Source organism: Lissotriton helveticus, chromosome 2_1, assembly GCF_964261635.1.
Source record: "Lissotriton helveticus chromosome 2_1, aLisHel1.1, whole genome shotgun sequence".
NCBI lineage: Eukaryota > Metazoa > Chordata > Amphibia > Caudata > Salamandridae > Lissotriton > Lissotriton helveticus.
Genome location: NC_136059.1, coordinates 247,852,434 through 247,874,104, shown reverse-complemented (window position 1 = coordinate 247,874,104; position 21,671 = coordinate 247,852,434).

The following is a 21,671-nucleotide window of genomic DNA, read 5'->3' as shown; positions in this document are numbered from 1 at the left end:
CAATTTCATAAAAACAGGGCTTGGTGCAAGGTTCAGGGTGATTGTCAGTGGGTTGTGATCACTAAATGTTGTCACCATCACTGTAGACTTTACTATACAGTCTGAGAGGTGTGGTGACATGAATATATAGTCGATGGTGGAGCTGCAGTCCCTACTTATAAACGTGGGGGCGTGGGGGATGCTAGGGCTGTGACCTATTCTCATGGCATCGTCAAGGGCAAATTCAGTTAATATATTACCTAATTCGATGCCCCTGCGTTCCGCTTGATCGTGATAGATCCTAACCTCAATCCCATTTCTCTTTGTGAGTTTTGCATTAAAATCACCCCCAATTAAAAATCCTGACTCTGTATCAGTTAGTATGCTACATTCCAATTTTCTTAAAACTTTTGACAGGGCCAGAAAATTCTTGTTCGGTACGTGATAAAAATCATTATTATAAAAGTTTATTAAATAAATCTTGGTCTTTGACTTTAACTTATATTCAAGGATTTGAATATTCGGATTATCGCTAGGCAGATCCCTAATTGAACCACCAGCCAAGATCTTAATCCCGATAAACAGGCCACCCACTGCTCGTCCAAAACTAGGTTTGGATGATGTTATACTAAAGCAGTGGTAACCCTCAATGTGAGTGTTTCCAACAGCCCATGTCTCCTGAAACATAAGGATATCCATGCCATCAATTATCTCAGCCCATGCGGGGACTGAAAGCTTAGGTTCCAGCCCTGCCACATTCCAGCTGAGAATTGATAAACCATGGACACTACGATGCCTAGTGGGCTTACTCCCAACGCTCAACAAAACGTCCCCGTTAGTGTTAACTACAACAGGTGGGATACTATTAACATTCATGTCATTCACTGGGTTATTTAAATTGTTCTGGTTTATACATTCCTCAGCCAATAGTGGGTGCCCCTCATGTCTGTTATTTAGGTCTTCACTATTGGTGATACTCTCAACCGCTTTATCCAGTCAATCCTGGTCATCTAAATTGGAGAAGTATTCAAACCGGTTATGATTAGGTGTGTTAAATAACGGCCTAGAATCATTTGTTGGTATAAGTTGGTTGAAAGCCAGTCTCGGGTGTGACCTTTCCCTATGATCATAGAGGGGCATGATTGGGAATTGTGGGTAGTGCGGAGGGTAAACTGGCATTGGGGCTTGATGACGCCAAGTGTGGCCATTCAGATGGTTAAAATCTTGGTTCTGAGAGAAAAGTGGGGATTTAATTCTAGCTCCGAAATTCAAGTCTTGGTGCGAGATGGGGAAGTTATTTGACATAGTTTGTTTGTGGGGTATCAAATGTCTGTAAAAGTAGCCTAATGGGAGGAGAGTCATGTTAAATTGCCATGGTGAGGGTAATGGGGCACTAGCCAATGTTTTTTCCGCCCACTGAGGGTTTTTAAAATTTATTGTAATACATTCCCCCTCGAACTTTTTCTTTAGTGGGCCTATCCAGCCTACTCTCTGAACACCAAGCTAATTTGGATCACAATGTCCTTGCCCTTCGTCCTCTATCCCTGTGGCGCTCAATATGGGTAAAGGAGGAAACCAGGTTCACACAGGATGTAATAACAGATTGTATTAAACTTGATTGCCGATCGAACATTCCTTGGCTGAAGCATATACATTATTGGTATAAAACTTTATATGGACTGGACATTTATAATGATTTAACAACGGACCCTATTTTATCCAAACGGGAGTTGAAGGTCTCGTTTATGAAATATGCTGAAGAGACCAGGCTGGAAAAATATACTAAACAGAGCACATTCATTTTTTATCAACGCTATAATATTAATGTTGGCTTTCAAACTTATCTTGTAACAGTTAGTATTCCATCCCACCGTTTCGTTTTAACCCGTCTCCGCCTAGGAATTGTGCATCATCTTGTGGCTTTTCCTGTGCCCAAAAAACCTGGAACTTGTGTATGCCCATGTGATGGTAAATCAAAGCAGAGCACATGTCACTTTATACTATCTTGTACTTTTTATACTTTTTTAAGGAAATATTACTTGAAACCCATCTTTTTAAAATATAATACGCATCATCTACAAACAGCAATGTCACTAGTATTTAATCTAGAGTCTTCAGATGTATGCTTTTATGTGGCTACTTATATTTTAAAATGCATCTCTGTAAGAAAATCAATTATTGTATGAATTTTGTTAGTTGTTAATTGTACTATGCACTTTAAACTTGATGCTGCTGAACTACGTATTTGTATTTTGCACAAAACCATGGTGCACTTTGAATATGATGCTGCTGAATCATATAATTGCATTTTGCACATATATTGTTGTTGGACTAATTGCTGCTACCAATATTTTTCTTGTGTAGGATTGTCTTATTACCTGCAGTTTATTTATTATTATTTTAAATCAATAGTTAGTTTAGGTGCTGCTAATTGGATATGCACTTTAGAATTGTTAATTTGCACATATACTAATCTTGAGATAATACTTAGCACTTTAAATTGTTTATTTGCACATATTCAAAGGTCGTAGGATTGTTAAGTTTTTAGCCAAATGTGTTGATCCTATGACTATGCATTTTTAATATTGTTAAAATGTTTTTAACATGAGTGCTATTATGCAAGATTATTTTTGAGATAGCTTAATTTAGTATTGTGTTAAAAATTCTCTTGTGTGTATGCTGCTATATGGTTGTATTTCTTTTACAAACCGAATAAAGCATCTTTGAGTGAGGGGATCACAATGTCTAAAAATAAATAAATATATATATATTTTATTAAAATGCAACATTATTTCTTTTAGATTGTATTATATGTATATCTATATTAATATACATATATATATATATATATATATTTATATATATATATATATATATTCACTGAAAAAACCATAGGTTTCACACCAGTTATAGTCAGGAATTAGCATTTAAAAAACCTGTTAAATTCACTGAAAAAAACCATAGGTTTGACACCAGTTCCAGTTAGCTGGAAATTTTACTGACATAAAACCATTGAAATTCCCACGTTATAGTTAGTTGGACTCACTATAACTTGCGCGCCTGCAATGCACTGCTGATGACGTCACATATTACATCACTCATGACATGGTCAGTGACATCACTCATGACATCACTGATGACACCATCCAGTGAATGTGTGTCTTTCTGAAAAATAAATATGTTTTATATATGTATATGTAAAGGTCGATGGAAGAATAAATGTTTAAATAAGTGTCTTAATGGATGTTTTTTAAAAAAAAATTGGTTAACTGGCTTATTAAGTGTATCTTAGTGAATACATATATTAACGAGTATTGTTTAAATATTTAAATGTTTGTATCAGTGTTTCACTTTGTGTATAAGTGGCTGCATGGGTTGGTGAGTAGCTACATGTGTGTGTATATGGGTTATTAGATGTTTTTTTAGTATCAGTATGAGTGTCTGTATGGTTTGGTGGGGGTGTTACTTAGCACATAGATGCATCAATGACTGACTCACTGTTTGTATGTGTTTTGAAGACAGCATATGTGCAGGACTGTATGGGTGGATGAGTGTGTATATGTGTGTGTTAGTGAGTGAATGACTGTCTCACTAGTGTCTTTATCAGTAACTACATATGTTTTAATCTAGTATATGTGAGTATTGATGTATATAGGTGAGTATATGTGAGAGTGAGAGATTGAAAGAGTTCTTGTTTAAATAAGTATCTGTTTCTATAAGTGATTGTTTAAGAGAGTAAGTATGTGTAAGTTTCCTTAGAAGTAAGGTGGTAGTGTGTGTATAGCTGTATATGCAAATAAATGGATGTTCAATAGTTTATTTGCATGTGTGATTATGTGTGTGAGAAATTTTTGGATGACTGTCGGTGTGTAACAGGATGTATAGGTGTTTCACTACATATGATGAGTGAATATATGTATGAGTGACTATATAGAACTGTTGGTGAATGAGTGGATGTGTATATAGATGGTGGTATTACTGAATTGGTTGTTGTAACTGGTATGGGTATCTCTATTTTTTTGAAAAGTTTAGTTCCTATTTTTGAATATGTGTTTCAAGGGTTACATTACACTGAAAGGAGGTCTGTCACTCTGTCACAAGGATGGTGTCATCAGTGATGTCATGAGTGATGTCACTGACCATGTCATGAGTGATGTAATATGTGACGTCATCAGCAGTGCATTGCAGGCGCGCAAGTTATAGTGAGTCCAACTAACTATAACGTGGGAATTTCAATGGTTTTATGTCAGTAAAATTTCCAGCTAACTATAACTGGTGTTAAACCTATGTTTTTTTTTGTGAATTTAATAGGTTTTTTAAATGCTAATTCCTAACTATAACTGGTGTGAAACCTATGGTTTTTTCAGTGAAATTCATAGGTTTTTTAAATGCTAATTCCTAACTATATAAGGCCTGAAACCTATGTTTTTTTCTGTGAATTTCAAAGGTTTTTTTAATGCTAATTCCTAACTATATAAGACCTGAAAGCCCACCAGGAATCTCCAGTATGTGCCAGGGGACTGCATTGCAGAGAGGTGTAATGAAGCCACGCCCCTTTTTACACCTCTCTGCAACGCAGCCCCCGTGCATGTTTGAAGAGGGGGAACTAATTCCCCTTGCATACTAGGGGCCCCTGGTGGCCAACTAGCCCACCTGGAACCTCCAGTATGCGCCAGGGGGATGCATTGCACACAGGTGTAATGAGGCTATGCCCCTTTTTACACCTCTCTGCAACGCAGGCCACTGGCGCGTTTGCAGAGGGGGGACTAATTGTCCTTGCATACTGGGGGTCCCTGGGTCATATCTGCCCAAACACCAATATTCCGAACGATTGAAAATGACTTTTCTTGAGAAACATTTGGATTTGGATTATCATGTCCTATACTTTGGAATTTTTGAAAGACTGACTTTGAGGATGCTATAAATTACTCAAGTCTGCCCGAATTGTGTGGGTAAAATTGATACCTAGTCACTTTGAATAAGAATGTACTTACATCTCGTCTAACATTTGGAAGAAATATCTAGTTATATGACAACAGGATACCAACATAACTTGAAGGAAATAAGAACGCCCTGAAGAAGTTCTGTTGTACAGAACGAAACGTTTCGGCTGGCTGTGGTACATAAACTTAAGGAAAATAAAAGCATTTGAATATACACCAAGATTCAGCGCTTCAATAAGGACTCTAAGTGATATGATTTGATTGGACTTATTGTGCAAGTGGTGCTGTGCCAAACTTTGGAATATTCTCCACTACTCTCTACTACTTACTCTCTCCTACTCCACTACTCTCAAATACTCACTCTCTACTACTCATTCTCTACTACTCTACTACTCTCTACTACTCTCTCTACTACTCTCTCTCTACTACTCACTATCTACTACTCTCTACTACTCACTCTCTACTACTCTCTCTCTACTACTCACTCTTTACTACTCACTCTCTACTACTCTCTACTACTCACTCTCTACTTCTCACTCTCTACTACTCTCTACTACTCACTCTCTACTATTCTCTCTCTACTACTCACTCTACTACTCACTCTCTACTACTCTCTACTACTCACTCTCTACTACTCTCTCTCTACTAGTCTCTACTACTCACTCTCTACTACTCTCTACTATTTTCTCTCTTACTCTCTACTACTCTCTACTACTCACTCTCTACTACTCACTCTCTACTACTCACTCTTTACTACTCTCTACTACTCACTCTCTACTGCTCTCTACTACTCACTCTACTACTTACTCTCTACTACTCTCTACTACTCACTCTCTACTACTCTCTACTACTCACTCTACTATTCACTCTACTACTCTCTACTACTGACTCTCTGCTACTCTCTCTACTGCTCTCTACTACTCACTCTCTACTCTCTATTACTCACTCTCTACTCTCTACCTCTCTCTACTTCTCTCTCTACTAGTCTCTACCTCTCTACCGCTACCTCTCTACCTCTACCTCTCTACCTCTACACCTCTCTCTACACAGTGAACATTTCTCAGATGAGGGGAACAGAGTCTTTCTCTTGAATTTTAGACTCTGCATCGGTACCTACTTGTAGGTACTTAAATCACCCACATAACACAACAGCTCTTTTTAGAGCTACCCTACCTCTAAGCACTCCAAATTCTTATTTTACACTATTTTCTTTCACTGTTTTTTCCCTGTGCTACGCTCAGGGTACGCGTACCTGGAAGCGTACATGGGAACGCACCCAGCGCTTACCCCGCGAAAATTTAAAAAAAAATAAATAGTTTTTTTGCCATTCAGGGTCCTTCTAGGCCCCCTCAGAAAATCTAGAGGGTCAGGGGGGTCTACCCTGCCCCCTTTTAATCATTTTCCCCCATTTATTTTCACCTCTTGTGTCTCGATTCTACCGAGACACAAGATAGCGGACTCTCCGGACTGTTTAGAATGTTGACAGACACCCAAGAGCCAATCAGCTTTCCCCTCGCGCACTTCCGTGGCGAGCAGGGTGCGCTCCCCGGTACGCGTACCGGTAAGCGCTAGAAGCGCGCATATAGATATGTATGTGTTTTTGAAGTTAATTTAAAAAAAAAACACTGGAGCAATTTTCACCAAACATAGAAAAGGCACTTCTGCGTACCAGTCCCTACAATTTTGCAAAGTTTGGTCTAATTCCGTTCAGCGGTTCGGGCTGTAGCCTTGTCTATTCGTCCTAAGGAAATTAACATGGGGGAAACATGTTTTGGGACCCCCCTTTTTTCTCGGCCCCCACTTCACGAATCCCCCCGAACCTTTCAGGGAAGGAGCAGAGCGGAGCTGGCCTTAATTTTGGAAAGTTACAGGCAGATCCCTCAATCTGCACCAAAGTTATTCCCAATAGAATGTTGCGGATTTCCTATGGAAAACAATCCTAACTATAACTACCTACTGGCGACCGCCAGTAGGTAATTACCTACTGGCGGTCGCCAGTAGTTACCTACTGGCGGTCGCCAGTAGGTATATATAGTTAGGATTTTTTCTCTATGGGATTTTTGAAAATTCTATGTCTAATAACTTTGGCGTTTGTGGACGGAATTGGCAGAAATTTTCAGGAAAATGGAACATTTTGTTTCTGGGCAGCCCCTGGAAATTTGGGGGGGGTTCGTCAAGGGGGGGCCGAGAAAAAAGGGGGGTCCCAAAACGCGTTTTTCCAATGTTAATTTCCATAGGGCGGTTGGCCTCACTTTTAGCCCGAACGGCTGAATGGATTTGCACGAAACTTGGCAAAATTGTACGGACTGGTAGCCCGATGTGCCTTTGCTAGGTCTCAATATATGTGCTCCAGTGGATTTTGAGAAATTAACGTTCAAAAAAAGATATATATCTGTAACAGCGGACCGGATGGTTCTCCGGCGTCTGTAAACATTCCAAACAGTCCGTAGCGGCCGCCATCTTGTCTCTCGGTAGGATCGAGAGACAAGAGGAGGCCAAAGCGAAGGGGCAAATGACCATAAGGGGGCATAGTAGATCCTCCCTGACCCCCTAGGTTTGATGTGGAGGTTTTAAAAGGGCCCCGCGGGGCAAAAAAAAATAAAAAATAACAATCGAACGGCTGAATGGATTTGCACGAATCTTGGCAAAATTGTAGGTACTGGTAGCCCGATGTGCCTTTGCTATGTCTCAATATATGTGCTCCAGTGGATTTTGAGAAATTAACGTTCAAAAAAAGATATATATCTGTGACAGCGGACCGGGCAGCGCTCCGCTTCGCGTACTTTTCGCGTTACGGAGCTTTGTGAAGCGAAGCTGATTGGTTCTCCGGCGTCTGTAAACATTCCAAACAGTCCGTAGCGGCCGCCATCTTGTCTCTCGGTAGGATCGAGAGACAAGAGGAGGCCAAAGCGAAGGGGCAAATTACCATAAGGGGGCATAGTAGATCCTTCCTGACCCCCTAGGTTTGATGTGGAGGTTTTAAAAGGGCCCCGCGGGCCTGGGGAGCGTACTACAAGGAAACAAGAATGATTGACTTTTAACTTATTGTATGTTTATAGACTTTTTTTTTTCTTTTTTTTCTGCTGAGTGACGTCTCGGCCTATCTCCACGGGATGCAGTCCCTACCATCTCGGCGTTTAAGCCCAGGGGGACCGGTAGTGTGGTAGAGATAACGTCTGTTAACGTTCGATTCGAAGGAAATCAGGAAGTGTTGATAAACATTGTCTGCGCCATCTTGCCTTTTTTCAAATGCCACACTTTTGTCGTGCACGGCAGCCATTTTAGATGCCTTGACCAGACCCACTCTCTGCACGCTGTCGATCCTTAGCATGGCTCCCCACCCTCGCAAGCATCTCCCCCAGGCACTGGTCACCCCCGCTCTCTGTCTTACGCATGGGCAATAAACCTCCCCCCATCTGCGCTGCTCTTCCCTGAGAATCACACCCTGTGCCTGTCCGACACCTCCCTTTCGCCCTATTCACTACCGCACCCTCTGACACTCCTCTTCCTCTGTGTCCGATTGTCCAGGCCGGTCCCAGGCTATCAGCTAGCCCTGCAGATGTAGTTTATGGCCCCAGCTGTAAAGAATCACCCCTCTTCAAAGGAGTTATAGTAGATCAAGGCCCACACCCGATGAGATCCGTCACACCACACGCGTTCCTACTATCTGAAAACCATTCTGTATTGTGATTGGGGAGGGGACCGAGCCTGAAGCGGAAGATTCCAGGGATGCCTCTTTGTACATCAAAGTTTTTACAATTATGTGTCACATTAAAAATATATAGCACTCCAACAAAGTAGTAGGATTATAAAACTTTAATAACTTATAAATATATACAACAAAACAAAAACAGTAAAAACATTTAAACATTTTTAGGGAAAAAGAAGGAAGTAGCGGTCGGTTGTGCGAATAGTCCCAACGCAGCACAACGTCCAGATTTCTGGATGGCACCCAGGTGATGTTGCCTGGGTGCCGCACTGATTTCGGTATCCGGCGTGGGGCGTCGCGGGGGGTGGGTCATCAGTAGCGGTCTGTTGTGCGAATAGTTCCAAGGCAGCAGAACGATGGCACCAAGGTGATGTCCAGTAAGTTGCCGCCCTCCGAATAACGGCGTGGGGCGCCCCGGGGGGGGGGGGGGTGGGGGGTGAGGCGGCGTGAACGGGCCTCCCCAGGTGGAGGCTCGTCTGCTGTAGTGGGGCGCCCCTTTACCGTTTCAGTTGCCATTTCGTCCGCTTTTGGTCCACTGTGTCAAAATCCGCCATTCAGCTGAGTTGCGCCCACTCTTGCGGTGCAGCGATAGGCGGCTGCCACAGGACTCTCAAAATGGCGGCAGGCTCTTTCCTTTTTGGGCCTGGTCCACTGAAATGGCCCTGGGACACCTTGGAAATCGGACGCTAGTCTGCTAGGTCTTGGACCCCATTCTCGAAAGCGTTCCCTCAGCCTTGAGGATTGTACAAAAGTCTTGGGGGCCCCCGACTCCTGCAGGCTTCCGGTGGGGAGCGGCTGCCATGATTGCTCGCGGAATGACCACGACGGAGCCACGAGATGGTGGTGCTTTCATGCTGACGCCAGCTTCAGTCTGAAACATCCAGAAACAAGGTGGGGCTTTCATCGTTTGGGAGAAAAAAAAGTTTTCATCCAATGAAAAGTGTTATTTTTAGGTCATATGATCAAGCCTTCCATCATTAGGAAACCAAAAGTAAAATGAACCAATGAAAAGTTTTATAAACAAGTCACATGACCTGTTATGCGGCATAGGGTATAAAAAGCGTAGAAAATCCGTTGGCACGTGAGGCAGCGTCAGTAGCGGACTGATGTGCGAATAGGCCGAAGGCAGCACAACGCGCCAAGATCCGGATGGCACCGAGGTGGTGTCTAGCAAGTTGCCGCACTGGTGTGGCCATCGTACAATGCTGAAAGTGGGCGTGGGGCGCCCCGTTGGCCTGTGAGGTGGCGTCAGTAGCGGACCGATGTGCGAATGGGGCCAAAGGCAGCGCAACGCGCCAAGATCCGGATGGCACCGAGGTGGTGTCATAGTTGAGAGTTCTGAGCAGCGGTTGTAACACTGTCTGAAGCTTATTTGCAGCTGCTGCAGCTTCACTACGCGCCAAGATCCGGATGGCACCGAGGTGGTGTCTAGCAAGTTGCCGCACTGGTGTGGCCATCCTATAATGCTGAAAGTCGGCGTGGGGCGCCTCGTTGGCCTGTGAGTTCGCGTCAGTAGCGGACTGATGTGCGAATAGGCCGAAGGCAGCACAACGCGCCAAGATCCGGATGGCACCGAGGTGGTGTCTAGCAAGTTGCCGCACTGGTGTGGCCATCCTACAATGCTGAAAGTGGGCGTGGGGCGCCCCGTTGGCCTGTGAGGTGGCGTCAGTAGCGGACCGATGTGCGAATGGGGCCAAAGGTAGCGCAACGCGCCAAGATCCGGATGGCACCGAGGTGGTGTCTAGCAAGCTATGCAGCTGAGTTGCGTGCGCACTTGCGGCGAATAGGTCGAAGGCAGCACAACAATGTTTTCTGAATAGAAGACACCACAAGGCGCTGAGATTCGGTTGGCACCGAGGTGGTGTCTAGCAAGTTGCCGCATTGGTGTGGCCATCCTACAATCCTGCTCCGAATAACGGCGTGGGGTGCCCGAAGGGGGGGGGGGGAGGCGGCGTGAACGGGCCTTCCCAGGTGGAGGCTCGTCTGCTGTAGTGGGGCGCCCCTTTACCGTTTCAGTTGCCATTCAGCTGAGTTTCGGCCGCTCTTGATGCTACAGCGACAGGCGGCTGCAACAGGACTCTCAAAATGGCGGCCTGTCCTTTGGATTTGGGCCTGGTCCACTAAAATGGCCCTGGGACACCTTAGAACTCGGACGCTCAAATTTTTTTTCCTTTCCTCTACATGCAAAAAAGGTAAATTCCCGGTACGTTACACGCTTCATCTGCCACGATGTACTCTCCAGAGGAACCGAAAAAAAATATAGTTATGGTAACTATACCATGCATCGTCATATGGAGAGGTGGCACCGATTAATTATAGTGCTGCATAAAAGAGAGATTTGGAGGAGAACCCCCGACCTGCCAGTACATTCATGAAAGAACTGGCACTGACAGCATCAGAGGCAAGGGAAACGGTCCCAAATATTTAGAAGAACTTTGGAAAGATTAAAATGACATGTTTAGATTGTGGCAAATTAATTTCATGTGGACAGATGAGTGTTACTCTAATAAATACAGCATATGAACATCATCATAGTCGATGGTTGGTAGAGACATTTTGACTATATCCTGGACCTGCCCGTCCTCGCCCAAAATGGCACCAGAATAAATGGGAGTCGTAACTCCTTGTTGTGTACTGGTTGCAGAACATTGAAATCACGAGATACGTATGCAGTTTTGAAGCACATGGCGGGCGGGGACGAGAATTGATTGAATATTTCGACATCCCTATTGATATTAAGTTCTGATGTGTTATTGATTACTGTACTATTGAAAGTTCGAATTAACGTCACCCATGGTACTTGCCCGCAAATGTATATCTAGATAATTTTATTGTAACTGGCCCTGTCGTATTTTAATTATAAAATGTACGTCCACCGATTCCGCAACTGTTAGACACCTTAGTTCTTGCAACCTAATGGCCCGCCCGTTACGTTCCTCTACAGTGTAAATGTCTACTCATCATATACGATTACAGTTTGCTCCGTGGCCGGCCCACGTGGTTATAGGCCCGTATTTGTATACTGACATTTTCACAATAAAGGTTTTTAAAAGAAAACATGGTAGTAGTATTTACATTGGTAAAGTTTTTAATAATAGTCACTGTTTTAGAATCAGTACAAGGCAAGTGAAATAAAGCATTCGAATTACATGAAGGGTAAAAGGTATAATACGCAGGAACGCAGTAAAGATAAATGGTCAAGGGTTGTTGTGTTTTCTACTCCTGCAACATAAAGTGATCGATAAGAATCTGATATTCTGGCGTATCGGCGACTAAGACAGCAGGCCGACCCTCTTTTGCTCAACGGCTCCGTCATGGGACGAAGAAACGCCCTTTTTCTCGAAAAAGGAATATATTTTACTTGCAGGACAGTTGTAAATTTTCCGGGAAAGTACATTAGCCTGGAACATTATAACATATGTTTAAGAAAAAATAATGTTCGAAAGTAATAAAAAGCGTAATTTTTAGGTCATATGACCAAACCTTTCATCATTAGAATAAGAAAAGTAAAATGAACCAATGAAAAGTTTTATTAAGAAGTTACATGATCTGTTATGCTTACGTTACGCGCTGCGCGCCGCGCCCCGGATCACTTCCGGATGCGCTAACGCGGCGCGTCATATGACGCATTACGCGACAACGCAGGTCCAGAATATAGTCAAAATGTCTCCACCAACCAGCGGTCGGAACACAACCCCTTTCAGCAGGCTAAATAGTTCTGTTAAATGACAACAGAAGGGACAGGCAACAAGAACCATCAGTCAAAGAGGGGAGGGCAAGTTCTTCTCTACCGGGTCACGTTGGGGCGCTACCGGAACTGATCGAATTGGTAGTCTACAGAGTTTCTGGATGTTTCAGACTGAAGCTGGCGTTAGCATGAGAGCACCACCATTTCGTAGCTCCGTCGTGGCCATTCCACAAGCAATCATGCTAGCCGCTCCCCACCAGAAGCCTGCGGGAGTCGGGGGCCCCCAAGACTTTTGTAGAATCTTCAAGGCTGAGGGGACGCTTTCGAGAATGGAGCCCAAGCTCTAGCAGACAAGCGTCCGAGTTCCAAGGTGTCGCAGGGCCATTTTAGTGGACCACGCCCAAATCTGAAGAGCCGGCCGCCATTTTGAGAGTCCTGTGGCAGCCGCCTATCGCTGCACCGCAAGAGCGGGAGCAACTCAACTACATGGTGAGCGAGACATTGTAGTCGAAAGAGCGGGCGGTAAACAGCTGAATAGCGGAAGAGGCACAGTGTAGCAAAAGCGGGCGGAATGGCAACTGAAATGGTAAAGGGGCGCCCCACTACAGCGTGTCTTTAGGTGAAACGGATTGTGGGACAAGGTCAAGAATGGAAGAGTTACCAAAAGGCAAAAAGTTCCGCTTGATCCCGGGAGCCGGCCACCTATGTCGGGGGCGATCTCAGGCCACACCAGGAGAACACGACTTGGGGAGGGGGCCGGAGCCAAGCGCCCCCTCCGAGTCCGCGCCATCACACCGTCCCTCGGGGGCCTCCGTTAAGCGGTTCAGGGTGGCACCGCATCACATTGTTTACAAATGCAGTAACGTACTCAAACAGCCCCCACTTACTTTTAGAATAGTGAAGATGAAGCAAGTGCAAATAGGCTTCAGACAGTGTTACAAGCACTCTTCAAAACTTTGAATCATCAGAGTGCATGAGTTTCATGCTCGATCGATTGAGCTAGCCGGATCGGGCAACAAAAAGTTTAAAATAGTTATGTAAATAGTTGTTTAATAAAATGTTTTACCCTGTTACTTTGCTGGTGTGTCGTATATATTTGCATAGAGTTTATCGTTATTTTGGGCGGGGTGGGTGGCGGAGCCGAGCTGTCTTGCAGCCATCATGGTGTGGAGTTCAGTTCATCTCACTAGTTTCGTATTTGTCATGAGGGGTTGTTCCTAATGTTTCTATTTTAGCGAGGTCAAAAAGAGATCCCATTAGTGGCCTACTGATTTTGCTCGATTCCTTTTGTTTTTTTACACGATTTTTCGCTATCTGCAAAGACTAAACAGAGTATTGCGACTCTGTGCTTGTTTGTAAATAGAGAATGAACCAAAGAGAACAATTCTAAAACAGTAAATGCTTGGATAACAATCAATCAAATGGAGAGAGAAGCAGGCACGACGGATTACAACGGGGGCAAAGGCCTGCGTTAACTACCCTTCACTATCTGCAAAGAGAGAGTACTCCTAATAGAAATGAGGGGGGGGGGCAGCATTCAAAGCAGATCAGTGTGCATAAACACGAAAATGTTTTTTCTTACCACGTACTTGACATTCGACAGCTTATGATATTTGCTATTAAAAAACCATTGAAATTCACTGAAAAAACCATAGGTTATAGACCATATATAGTTAGGAATTAGCATTTACAAAACCTTGAAAATTCACTGAAAAAACCATAGGTTATAGACCATATATAGTTAGGAATTAGCATTTAAAAAACCTTTTTTTACTCACACAAAACCATTGAAATTCCATATATAGTTAGTAGTACTAACTATATATCGCGCACCCGCAATCCACTGCTGATCATGTCACATATTACATCATTCATGACATGGTCAGTGACATCACTGATGACATCACTGATGACATCTCAAATGACATCACTGATGACATCACTGATGACATCTCAAATGACATCACTGATGACATCACTGATGACATCTCAAATGACATCACTGATGACATCACTGATGACATCTCATTTGACATTACTGATCACATCACTGATGACATCATTCATGTGATAATACGATGAACCTCTTCAGACTCTAATATAACCTTAGATACACTCAGTGTAAACAGACACTCACAGACTGTCACTCATCCATGGAGTTACTTACACACCTAGTCAGTCATGCAAAGAATCAATCACACCTCCATTTCCTCAACTATACAGTTATACACACCTTACTTATTCAAACATATACTAACACATATTTACTCTCTTTTACAATCCCTGATACAAGTTCACAATCATCCATACAGCCACTCACACATTCACTGGCTCTTATGCACAGTTATTTATATATGCCAACTCTCACATGTACTGTGTTTTACATATGTACTTACTTTGACATGTAGCACTGAGATATCCATTCACTCACCAATGCACAGAGTCATACACCTCCCAGCCACCCACACACACACTCAGTCTCCCATACAAATACTTGAGCAACCAATCAATAACCCATATACTTACTCATATAGCTACTGATCAACACATGCAGCAGTTTACAGAACAACAAACATAATAATGCACAAATTAACACAGTTCAGTCACTAACCCATGCACTCAGTGAGACACATTTAACCACTCACTCATACAGTCAGTCATGCACCTACTAAATCCTTCATCCAGACACTTCTACATCCACTCATTCTTCAATATGTAAGATATATTTTAACTTTACAGAAATACACAGTCACTGGATGTTGTCATCAGTGATGTCATTTGAGATGTCATCAGTGATGTCATCAGTGATGTCATTTGAGATGTCATCAGTGATGTCATCAGTGATGTCACTGACCATGTCATGAATGATGTAATATGTGACATGATCAGCAGTGGATTGCGGGTGCGCGATATATAGTTAGTACTACTAACTATATATGGAATTTCAATGGTTTTGTGTGAGTAAAAAAGGTTTTTTAAATGCTAATTCCTAACTATATATGGTCTATAACCTATGGTTTTTTTCAGTGAATTTTCAAGGTTTTGTAAATGCTAATTCCTAACTATATATGGTCTATAACCTATGTTTTTTTCAGTGAATATATATATATATATATATATGTACATACATATATAAACATATATAATCTGTATATCTATATAAATACAAATATAAATGCATGCATACATATATATATATGCATACAGATGCATGTTATTTACATGAAAGTTTAAAAAACACTAATAAAAGCAGAGCTAAAAAGCCACCTCATTACAAACAGAATGGCTTTAACTTAAACGAGGGCGAGATCTATTGCATTTTCAATGCTTGTTTACTTTGGTTCCATCAAGAAGGCATTCAGATGTGTCACACATTTGCCATAAATTCTGAATGTTAGCACTCTAGTTGCTCATTAGATCACTGTAGTAAAGCTACTGCTCACCAGGGAAGTCTGCTGCTGTTATTCAAAGTGCATGTTTCAGTCTGCATGTCAGAATTTCTTTAATGAAATAGAAGAGGATTTGAGAAGTCACTCAAAATGATCCCTAATTTTTCTTTCTGAAGCACTAATCATACTTTCTATGGCAAAATGAACCCCCTCATTTTGTTCCTTTTTAAATTAAATGTTTTCAGACTTACCACTTCATTCCAATCAAGATGGCTTCTGGTGTGCCATACTTTTGTCATAAGTAAGACTGTTAGCGCTCTAGTTGTTCTTTAGAACACTCTGGGACCTTCTGTCATTGGGCTATACTTGGGCTACATCTGGGTGATATTTGGGCTACATTTAGGCTCTTTTGTCTCTGGTGGCCATCTTGGGAGACTGTATGTCAGAATTGTTTAATGAAATTGAAGAGGATTTGAGAAGTCACTCAAAATGTGCCCTAATTTTTGTTTTTGCAGCACTAATAATACTTTCTATGGCATAATATACCCCCTCATTTTGTTCCTTTTTACATTAAATGATTTAAGAGTTACCACTTTATTCTATGGCAGGACCGGAGGCTTCTGATTATGCTTTCTCATTTCTTTACTGCACAAAACAGCAGCCAATGAAAATGAAAACTACAAATGTAAAAACAACATTTCCCATGAGGCTTTGAACCACGCCTCTCATACAACAACCAATCACAGTGGCAATAAACATATATAGTATCGAGACACTAATCTGGCCTCCTCTTTCTTTGCTGCTCCGCAGCCCAGATAAGTGCTCTTTACGATATATGCTTATTGTTGCCTCTTGGCTGATCCCATGAATGCTTAGCCTCAGCGCTATTGACTGCTTATTGCTATACTCATTGCTGTGTTTAGCGCGACTTCTAACCTTTCTTGCAGGTTGTCGGTTGTTGTTTATATTGCTCGGCCGCCACGGCGGCTTTTTTCCTCTTTTACCGATTTCGGGGCGGCGCCTCTCTGGCCCGCTCCACATCGGCCCCTTAGCTTCTTGAGCGCGTGTAGCGCTGTCAGGTCCCCATTTGTCTCCCCGCTTGCTGCTTCTCCCGCGCCGCGTTTGCTCGCGGTCCGCGGCTCGGAGGGACTTGGCCCCCCTCGGGGGAAGAGGCATGCGCCGGAGCTCGCCTGACGCCCAGCGTGCGCTGACGGTGGTCACGCGCGTCTCATACGCGCGCGCCTCCCTCATTGTGCCTGATTGACGCTCTGCCCCCGGCTGAAGAGGGGTTTACACGCAGTTGGCCGGGAGCCGAGGGCCTTTTTTGTAATTGTAAAATTGTAAAAATTGTAAAAATATTTATTAAGCGCGGTTGCTGCCCGTAGGCGTCCAAGTTTGGAGAACTTAAGCAGCGTTTTGCCCTCAGATTTAAAATCGGAGCTTCACGACATTAACCCCTGACTTCCCTGTGATTGGGGAGTGGGTCAATTGCTGGGCAGCCTTTCTGCAACGCGATAAGGCTGTTTTCCCTCCATTAGTCCTAGAACTGGACTTAGCCTGATTTGTTTTCCTTGGTATTTCCAGCTCCTGTGCCTGGCACTTCCCCTGCTTGACGCCCTTGCCTGGGCTGGTAATTGTGCTTCCCTCTGGGGATTCTGAGTGGAATTTTCAATTCCTGGTGATGATGGCAGATTCTGAATACTGCGATGAGGAGGGTAATGCGTGTGGATACCAGGGACAAGATGAATATTATGAGGAAGAGTCCATGGAGGACTTGATTGATAAAAGGTTGGACGCTAAACTGGATAAGGCTCTTTCCTCATCCCTACTTCCCTTAGCCAAAAAACTAGAGCTTTTGGCCCCTGGTACACCCCTTCCTCTGCCCAAGCACGACCCATCCCGTCCCCCTCCCTCTAAAAAAGTTGCTGGTGACTCGGCATGGCCCCACGCCCAGTCCTATGGTAAGCTGTGTAAGGCAAAGGAATCTTCTTCGGGCGACAAGGCTTTACTGTCTCGCCCTCCTCCTTCACCCGTCCCTGATACTACCACCACTGGCACGGACACCGATACTGATTCCTCTGACGCTGCCTCACGCAAGCGCACTAAGAAACGGAAGCATGCGTCTTCTCCTGTTATTCCTACCCCCTTTTCTTTTGACCCTTCTGACATTGTACACCCCAGGTCCTCCGACTCGGTTCCTCCCCCAGCTGTAGCAGCCTATATGGAAACTCATCTCCGCAAGGGATTTGACAAGGAGGTCAGGGCCCGCCTAAAATCCGAATGCCCCCGCCCCGACTTAGCCCACAAGGTGACCATCACTCCGGACATTGACACGTCCATGACAACCTTTCTTAAGAAATACAAGAATGACCCGAAGAAAGGTAATGATCGCGCGCTCAGAGCGTGCCAAGATAAGGTCCTCGACCTTTCCGGACCTCTAGCAAAAATCTTGGAACTGGCCCTTCAGGCGCAAGAAACAGGGGATGCCATTCACCCTGAGGTCCTGGCGGGTTGGGCTCAACGTGCCATTTGCATGCTCGGCAACGCCAACTGCGCCCTTGCTTCAGAACGTCGGAAGTCAGTGTTACTCCGGATTGATCCTCAGTTGGTAGAGTTGGCTTCATCGGAGCCGGGTCCTTTAGCGGAAGGACAATTGTTTGGAGACAATTTCGTGAAAGACATTGCTAAATTCGTTAATACTTTTGCCTCCCTCGATAAATCTCGGCCTCCTTGAAGAGGGTGTTACATCAGGTCTCTCATAGGGATGGGCGTGGTAGAGGACGCTCGACCGGCCGTTATTCAAATCCCGGTCCTCAACGTGGCTACGCCCCTAGGCGGGGCAGAGGATACACACAGGAACCGGACCAGGCCGGTTTCTATCCGTCAAGATCCCGCGGCTTCAGAGGTCGCTATAACCGAGGAGTCAATAGTGGTTATAAGAACTTCGACAATCAGTCCTCGGGTAAGTCAGGTGTGTTCCACTCCGCTGGGAGGCAGGCTACGTCATTTTGTGGTGAATTGGTCACACCTAACGTCAGATGCATGGGTCCTCCAGACCGTCAGGGGTTATCAAATAGAGATGTTGGAATGTCCCCTACAGGCCTTCCCTCCCCCACCTCTCCTTTTTTCCCTTCTAGAACAGAGTTTTATCGACTCAGAACTAACAGACTTGTTAGCAAAGGAAGCCATTGCTGTGGGACCCTTCCTTCCCGGAGGTTTCAGCAGCAATGTCTTCCTAGTTCAAAAGAAAGGCGGCGGTCAACGCCTAGTTCTGAATTTGAGAGATTTCAATCCACACGCCGCATATCGCCACTTCAAGATGGAGGGTATCCATCTTTTAAGAGATCTCTTGCTGGAGAACGATTGGATGGTCCGTTTAGATTTGAAAGACGCCTATCTGAAGGTCCCCATCTGCCCCTCTCATCAGAAATTCTTGCAATTTCCTTGGAAATGGCAGTGGTTCCGGTACAAAGTGCTCCCCTTTGGTCTTTCCTCAGCCCCTTGGGTCTTCACCAAGCTTCTAAAGCCGGTGGTATCTCGTCTTCGGGAGATGGGAGTTCGCCTCATCATCTACCTAGACGACATGCTTATTCTAGCCCAGGAGCGCACCCTCCTTCTCACCCACTTACAGTGGACTGTGTCCCTCTTGCAGAATCTGGGATTCGTTATCAACACCAAAAAGTCAGTGATGATACCGAATCAGCAGATGGAGTTTTTAGGTTTCCTGATAGACTCTGTGTCAGCTCAGCTGCTTCTTCCTCTTCAGAAGATAAGGTCCATCAGGAGGGAAATAGTCTCCACACTGCCCAAGGAGAAGATCTCTTTGCGAGTGCTGGCGAAGATAGTGGGCCTCCTGGCCTCGTCTAGCCAAGCCATCTTCCCGGGGCCCCTGCATTACAGGGCCCTTCAGAGATTGAAGATCTTTTACTTGCAGAAGAAATTTCATTATGACCACCTTATTCCTCTCTCAACGGAGGCTCGAGAGGAGCTTCAGTGGTGGCTGGATCATATGTCAGCCTGATATGGCCGAGCCATCTTCGGCGCAGCCCCGGATGTGATAGTCGAATCGGACGCCAGTCAATGGGGCTGGGGCGCTCGCTGTGGGGATTTTACCACAGGAGGACGCTGGTCGGCGGACGAACTAGCATTACACATAAACTGCCTGGAGTTGTTGGCAGGGTCGTTCGCCATCAGGTCTATCTTACCACTGAAGAGCAATTGTTGTATTCTCCTCTGAATGGACAATGTCTCAGCGGTGAGATACATCAACCGCTTAGGGGGGACGAGGTCCCGAATGTTGGTTCAAATTGCGAAGGAATTTTGGCATTTCTGCCTGGATCACAAGATCTCGGTGGTGGCGGAGTACCTTCCGGGGAAGTTCAATCAGGTGGCGGATTGGAACTCCCGGTTTCTCCGAGACTTCAGCGATTGGAGACTCCATCCATTGCTGTTTGCTCAGATCATGACTATGCGAGGCCCTTGTCAGAAGGACTTGTTTGCCTCCCGTCTCAATACCCATCTCCCCAATATTACAGTTGGAGACCGGATCCGATGGCGATAGGGACGGATGCGTTCCTTCACCATTGGGGGCGGCGGAGGAATTATGCCTTTCCAGCGTTCGCACTGATTCCGAGAGTGGCGGCGCTGGTACGCCGACAGAGGGCGACGATAGTGTTGGTGACTCCGTTTTGGTCGACTCAGTCGTGGTTTCCCACACTGTTGGAGTTGTCTGTGGATCTCCCCTTCCGGCTCCCTGTCTTCCCGACCCTTCTGCAGGATCCAGTGGGAGCGTGCCATCCCTTGATCCTGCAGGACCAGTTGACCTTAATGGTGTGGACGCTCTCCGGAGACATGAATGCCTTGCAGGCCTTTCACGAGAGGCTTCCGGCTTTATGCAGCAGGCGTGGGCTCCTTCCACCCGGAAACGATACTCTGCTTCTTGGAAGAAGTGGGTGGGTTGGTGCCTTTCAAAACAGGTGGATCCCGTGGGATCAAATGTGACTGAGGTATTGAATTTTCTCTCTGAGCGTGCAGCTGCAGGCCTGGCTTACAGGTCGGTTAACAATTTCAGGTCTGCAATTTCTGCTGGTCACGACCACATTGACGGTAGACCAGTGGGGATGCATCCCCTGGTTTGTAAGTTGCTTAGAGGTGTGCGTGTGGCTAACCCTCCTCGGCCTAGGTATTCCACAATGTGGGATGTTACAAAGGTGCTTAATTTGTTGGAAACCTGGCCCCATAATGGTGATTTGTCTTTGAAACAGCTCTCTGCTAAGCTCACTATGCTTTTGTGCCTCATTTCATGTCGCAGAGTTTCGGATGTTAGAGCTTTGGATTTGGCTGGTAGGATGTTTTCTCCTCAGGGTGTCTCCTTTGTGATCACACGCCGTACTAAGACCATGTCACGCTCAGTGGAATATCCCGCCTTTCCTCATAATAGCAAGCTGTGTGTGTTGCAATGTCTCAAATGTTATGAGGAGCGTACTTTTGCACACAGGGTTGATCCTTTGGGACAATTGCTCATATCTATTCAAAAACCCTTCAAACCTGTCACTGCGGCTACTTTGGCTAGATGGGTTAGATGGATCATGTCTGAAGCTGGCATTGATATCTCTGCTTATGGTGCGCATTCAGCTAGAGGTGCGATGGCTTCTAAAGCCTATTTACTAGGGTCCCGCTTAGAAGATATCCTCAGGCCGGCATATTGGTCTTCGGACTCAACGTTTAAGGTGTTTTATTATAAGCCTATTCCTCATGTTTCTGATGCTGTGCTTGATGAGCTTGATTTATGAGCTTTAAACCAGCATAATCAGAAGCCTCCGGTCCTGCCATAGAATACAAAATTTTCTAGCTATCGTGACAAGAATTTTAGATTCTATTAAGGACACGGAGGCGAGGATTATCCCACCCGTTGGGACAGTTATGTAACTGTAATTTTGTCTTGTAGTGATGTTGTTTAACAA